The sequence below is a fragment of the Babylonia areolata genome, chromosome 24 (genome assembly GCF_041734735.1).
Source record: "Babylonia areolata isolate BAREFJ2019XMU chromosome 24, ASM4173473v1, whole genome shotgun sequence".
Classification (NCBI taxonomy): domain Eukaryota; kingdom Metazoa; phylum Mollusca; class Gastropoda; order Neogastropoda; family Buccinidae; genus Babylonia; species Babylonia areolata.
The window spans coordinates 49,387,935-49,394,695 of NC_134899.1; the positions used below are offsets into that span (position 1 = coordinate 49,387,935).

The following is a 6,761-nucleotide window of genomic DNA, read 5'->3' on the forward strand; positions in this document are numbered from 1 at the left end:
ACCTGGTAATGTCCCCTACAAGTTCTTTTGCATCCAGTCCAAAACACCCAAGCCCATGTCACTTTGATTCGCTTAGAGGGCTTCAGAAAAAGGCTGCTACAAAGAGCAGGGAAGAAAGGGAAAGAAATAAAGATGGATGGAGAAAGATAAAATTATATTCATTTACCACAATTTGCTGTTCTCCAACACACACACACACACAGAGAGAGAGAGAGGGAGGGAGAGAGAGAGAGAACAAGAGAGTGACAGAGACAAAGACATTTTCTGGGCTTTTATTTCTTTCAAGAAAAAGTACAATGCATTGTTTGTCAATCATCAATGGCAGTCAGAAAAACAACACGCACACACACACGCACACACACAAATAAATATCTGCAAGACATACAGTATGTAAGCCACTTACATCCCAACATTTCAGCACCCACAGAATCAAAACAAAATAGCACAAAAAAATCTTAACAGCTGGAGAAGTCAATTTTCTACTATCATTGCCATTTTCTGTACAGGAATCTTTCTGTCAGTGGAAAATAGACATTTTTAGACAATTTTAGTAAGGAAAAATACACTATGAGTATGACTCCTTATTACACTGCCTTCCTTTTGCAAAATATTACAATGCCTTCCTTTTGCTAAATAGACACCTTTAGACAATTTTAACGGGGAGAAAGACTGTTGATAAATAGACACCTTTAGACAATTTTAACGGGGAGAAAGACTGTTGATAAATAGACACCTTTAGACAATTTTAACGGGGAGAAAGACTGTTGATAAATAGACACCTTTAGACAATTTTAACGGGGAGAAAGACTGTTCACTGCACATGTGTTGTCCACTACACTTGCAATACACTCTCCTCTGCAAAGAACAGCCCTATTTTCAGATACAGAAATATCCTATGACCAAACACAAGCAAACAAAAAAAATAATAAAAACAACCCAACAACAACAGAATGTACCAAACTGTTTGACAACTCTGATGAATTATAGGAGGTTTTACAGTCGAGCCAAAGACTGATGGATTATACGAGAAGGTTTTATGATAAAGCTAAAGGTTGATGGATTATTGGAGGTTTTACGATAAAGCCAAAGATTGATGGATTATAGGTCTTACAATCAAGACCTCATAGACACTGCCAGGTATCGCCTTATCCTTACCTTCACTGACAAAAAAGTATCTCCTTTTATTTTAAACTACAAGTCTCCTTTCTTACCCTGCATTATCATCTATACAAAGACAAAACATTTTGTTTTCAAATAAAGTAAAGGATGTCCCCAAAAGCAGTAAAACTTGTCTTGATTCATTCACTTTGATCAGGAAAAAAAAATCAGTTTCAATTTCAGGTGTCACTGCTAATTCACCACACCACATCTGTTTCAGTGTTTGGCAGATGCCTGACCAGCAGCATAACCAATAGTGCTAATCAAGCCTTGAGTGCATGCCTATATTTTTGTGTATCTATCAGAGTGGATTTCTTCTGCAGAATTTTGCCAGACAACACTTTTATTGCCATAGGTTCTTTTTCAGTGCACCAAGGTGGGTTTTGCATTGTTTGGGTGTTGTGATGTAGATGAATGGTTTTGGATGTTCGATCTGGGTGTTGACTACAGACCTGGAGTTTAAAATGTACTTTTGATGCAACCCAGACTCTCATGGACACTATTGGCAGATAACTGCTTAACCAACAAGACACAAGAGATAGTCATTGCTGGTTCAATCAATTACGAAGCCCAAGTTTCACCTTTAAACAGTGTGGAAGATCTCTGTGTGTGAGTGTGACTAGGTCTGAAAATATTCTCATGGACTGAAAGAAAATGACAATGGTCATTAACGTTTAAAGCATTTCATGAACACCCTTCCCTGAGTTTATTTTTGAAGGAGGCTAATTTTTGTTAGTCTTTTGTACTGGTTTTGATTCAAAACACATGATGCATATTCTATGGATTTTCATACCTCGCTCTCATTCTTGTTTCAGTTCCTCCTCCACTTCCATTCCCTGTGTGGGATGCCAGGGGTCTTTCAGTGTAAATAGCATCCCCACCTTCTGGAAATTCTGTGCTAGGAATGTCATCTTTTCTGTTGTTCTCTTTATTTCTGTCTTTTTTCTTTCTTCACTGTTGTCTCCTTTTTGCCTTCCCAGTCCACTCCCTTTTCTTTCTTTTTTTCAAGCAAGCCTTGACACTTTTTCTCTTTTCTGTAGTCTATGATGAACTGTCTGTGCTGTTTTGTTTTGGCAAATAGGTAGTGAGATGTAAACACTGGGATGGGTACTGGCTGACCATTCTGCAGTGTTATTTGCCTCTATCGTCTTTTTTGTATATTTTTTGTTTGGCTTTCAAGGGGGGCGGGGGGTTATCCATTTTTTTTTTTTTTTTTACGATTTTTTGTAATCTGGGGATGATAAAATAAGCGGAAGGGTTGACGTCCTGAGCACAACCTAGTCCGATTTGCCTGAAGGAGCTAAATGGTCAAGATAATGTGTCAGGAATTGTGTCTGTAGGTTTATCTTGATGATTTTTTTTTTTTTATGTGACAGTTTCATGTTTAACATGGTTGAACATTTATATAGTTAGGTAGTCCTGATATGGCCCTGTGCTGTCAGCTGGACTACAAACAACAATGATAATGATAATAATAATCCTCCACTTCCATGCTTGGATTGAATTCTGTCCTTCTGGAATATTTTCAAATAATTTATCATTTGTCCATACAAAAAAAATACAAAAAAAAGAAAGAAAGAAGAAGAAACCACATCTTTAAAAACTGTGCCCATTACAAAAAAGAAAAGAAGTTTTCTCTGCATACATTTCATCTCCCAAATGGTCAATTCATTCAACAAACTATTGCTATGTCTACGGGTTATTCTATCAACCAATGTGACAAGCTACGTACATGTTGAAATAAATCTTCTGCAAATAATAATCATAAATACCACTGCAAGCATAGATGCGACACAAATGTATGTCAACATGTGAATAACTATGCAAATGAAAGCTGCGTGTGTGAGAGCATTCCGTGAGTACACAAGTGTGAACAAAGGATGTCAGCAGAGCACCTGACATTATTCAGTGACAGTAAGTCTATCTGCTTGCCTGCCAGCTAACACACATACTCGCGTACACGTACACAAATAATATGCAAATTCACACAAATGTACAATTCCCACACTATACACATGTACACACATAATAAGCATCATCACACACATACACATGCATAATACGCATCAACTGCACACAAAGGCACTGCCTACTGAATCTTCCCCTTGTCTTGATCTAAAAAGGAAACTGAAGAAAAATTTTCAAAAATCTTTTAGTGAAAGATCAAATGGAATTGCCCTGTTTTTGTTTTGTTTGTTTAGTTCTTGTTGGGGTTTTTTGTTTGTTTGTTTGTTTTTTCTTTGTTGTTTTTTGTTTTGTTTTGTTTAGTTTTCTATTTCTTAGTACATCTGAAGACTTAAATACTAAACAGGAAACACAATATTACATACACACACATTTTCTTTTCTTTTTTTCATTATTATTTTCATTTTTTTAAATATAAACTGCTGAATGCTGGTGAATAGGAATGTCTCCACTTTTTTTGTTGTCAAGTCTGTAACAGATCAGTTGAGTTGTTCAGTATTCTCACCAACTTCCATCCATTTTTGTGTTTAAGCGTTCAACAGTGAATAACTATTACTATATTGTGTAAAAACAAGGCTATCACACATGTGCCAGCATGCGCACACATAGCTACAGATGTTCACATGCATCAACTCAACACCATATAGGCAGCCATATTCTGTTTTCGGGGGTGCATCTAACATAACTTCAAGTGGACAAACACACAAACTGAACACCAATATCTAACAAGACTCCTGTGGACAGACATCAAATTGAAGACTACTCTTAACTCATGAACTGGGCAAACTACCAAACTTGTAGATTATCTTTTTAAAGATCTAATTATCATCTTAGCTTAAAATATGTGAACATATTATGTAATTATGTAGTAAATACACACCTTCTTTCCAATGATGACACAAACATACCGACGCTCAAAAACAAACAAAAAAAAAGTAGAAAGAAAGACTTCTATCTTTTTCAAGGAAGGTGGGGTTTACAAATAGGCTTCTAACTGAAAACAGTCCAAAAATGAATGACATGTTATGTACTCTCTCAAAGTATAACCATAAGTAGCAAGGCTATGCATATAATTATGTGTGGAGCCACATATAAGGCAGAGGTAGTGAAGATCAAGAAAGACCCAACAGACAGATGTAGACAACACCGAGAACTAAGTGAGGCATGATGGTTTAAAGCATCAAGGACAATTTTGACAACATCGTGTGGGAATAAAGAACACCCATTTTGACCTGAAAATGCCTACATAGCATTCTCAGCCAAATATCCCAAAAATACAATTTGATTCCACTCCAATTCACCTTTTTTTCAAAGCAGCTCCAAGTACACAGTGATTACATATTGATTTGTCAGTGACATCACAAGCCTTCTCGTATCACAAAGCACATAAAATACTGAAGATGAAGGAATGAAAGACCAGCCACCAGTGTCAAGCATCATATTAGTATTGAAGACAAAGCAATGAAAGACTAGCCACATGGGTCAAGTATATTCTTCATACTGTCATTAGAGAGAGAGATCCAAAACATATTCCCATGTTAAAAAAACTAACAAAGAAATCCCAAGAAAGAGAATCAAGAAAAATTAAAACCTCTTATTCAATGATGTAACCATATTACAGCCTAAAAAAAACGAAGCCAAAGGCTAACCCTCTCATATTCAGTACTTTACATTCAAGCCATGCCCAACTGAAGCTTTTCAATCGAGATAATTCCTTCACAGCTCAGATATTCCTCAGCTGGGTCTTCAGCACACATCTACACCCATACAAAAACAATCCTCTCACTGTGGCAACAAAAAACAAGGGGGAGGGGATTCCGGGGAGGTTCTCTTTTTCATGACTCCCAAAATAATGTGAATGTTTGTGGGGGAAAAAAAAAAAATAATAACTAGCAAACAAGACCAGAACAATAAAATCAAATATAGTTAGCTACAATCTAAATCTGTCAGGCTGTATTTTCATATATATATATATATATGTGTGTGTGTGTGTGCGCGCACACGCACACATGTCTGTCTATCCATTAAAAATCTCACTCTGTATATGTTTGTGAGTTTGTACCAAGACAGAAAGAAAGAGAGAGAGACGCTTTTTTCCCCCAGATATCTCCATCAAAATCATCTCATCATGACCATAATTATTTGTATGCACATGCTTTTTTTCCAGGTTACATTCACAGCCATTTTCTGAGAATAAAAATCAAAAACCAAACACCCCTCTCCTCTGCGAACACACACAACACCTGCACCTACATTCCTAATCACACAAACACTCGCACTCACACACACAAGCTCTGTGACGGGGTTAAAATAACAGATCTGACATATGGTACAGAGTGTATATACAGTTTTTCACCACCAACGGACACTCCCTTTAGCCTTCACCAATTTCCAACTGCTGGGGCTTACCTGAAGGGGCAGTGAAATGCTGTATAAAATCAGTCAAAATAAATCAATAATCCAATACATCAATATAAAATATACCTTCATCTCATGTTAAGAATGTTGATGGCCCAGAACTGTAAACGAGCTTCTTTGGTTACTCGCTCTTGTTATACACATCTTTTGTATAGTGATTTTCCTGTGGCATAACCATAAATTCTGAAAAAATAGTCAATATTTCTCACAAACCCAAACTATTCGATATTTTAATGAGCGGAAACACATTTCTAACACACGTGCTGAACACAGTTGAGAAGCATAACCATTATATCTTCTGAACAAATGTCAGTCCTGGTCAAACATATTGCTGCTGAAACACACAAACCATTCGTCAAACTCAGCACTAAACTTACAAGATTGCAACGCCTGGCAGTCAACAGCAAACCAACATCAAACAAAGCAACATAGCTGACCCAACCTGTAGGACAGTGATTCTCCAATCCAACATTCCACATAGAATAAACCAGAGTGAGAGAAACTGGTGTCCTTTTGTCTTCAAACACCATTGCTGATATAGACAAAACCGTTTCTCTCATTCTACTGTTACCTGAACACATCAAGACTTCCCCACTTGATGACACTGATGATTTTCAGTCACAGGGATTAAAAGATGGCAACTCCTATAATTTACTGTTTACACTGAAAAAGAACCCTGTTATCTCTTACAAGGAACAGTGTCTACATTAAGATGTTTGTACTTAAGCAGATTTCTGTTTGTTATTTCTCTTACACACCTCTCTCAAATAAGGGCCACTTCATTCTGACGGAAAAATAAGGTTTTCCCACAAAAAGAAATGGGTTCTTCAATAATGTTCCAAATTCCATACCACTGCACAAACTATTTGGTTTTGACAAACAGTTTAACTTGAGTACATCTTTTAACATAATATGTCTGAAAAAAGGAATTACCATCTCAACATCATCAATCATTCTAATCACACACTGTGTGCCCACCCAAAAATGAACCTTTTCTTCCAAGCAGGGAATGAATTCAGGAACAAGTGACACTGAACCCAGATCCTGACTTGAAACAGGAGTGGTACAACACTGAACCCAGATCCTGACTTGAAACAGGAGTGGTACAACACTGAACCCAGATCCTGACTTGAAACAGGAGTGGTACAACGTGAACCCAGATCCTGACTTGAAACAGGAGTGGTACAACACTGAACCCAGATCCTGACTTGAAACAGGAG

General features: G+C 37.1%; 1 long non-coding RNA gene across 1 annotated transcript; it reads right to left on the reverse strand.

The window, feature by feature from the left end:
• Positions 1–256: 256 nt before the first annotated feature.
• LOC143298786 (uncharacterized) lies at positions 257–6,752 on the reverse strand. Its single transcript, XR_013057434.1, has 2 exons — positions 734–6,752; positions 257–641 (listed from the first exon to the last, which is right to left on the reverse strand). It is a non-coding gene; the product is annotated as an uncharacterized LOC143298786 (long non-coding RNA).
• Between the last annotated feature and the right edge of the window lie 9 nt (positions 6,753–6,761).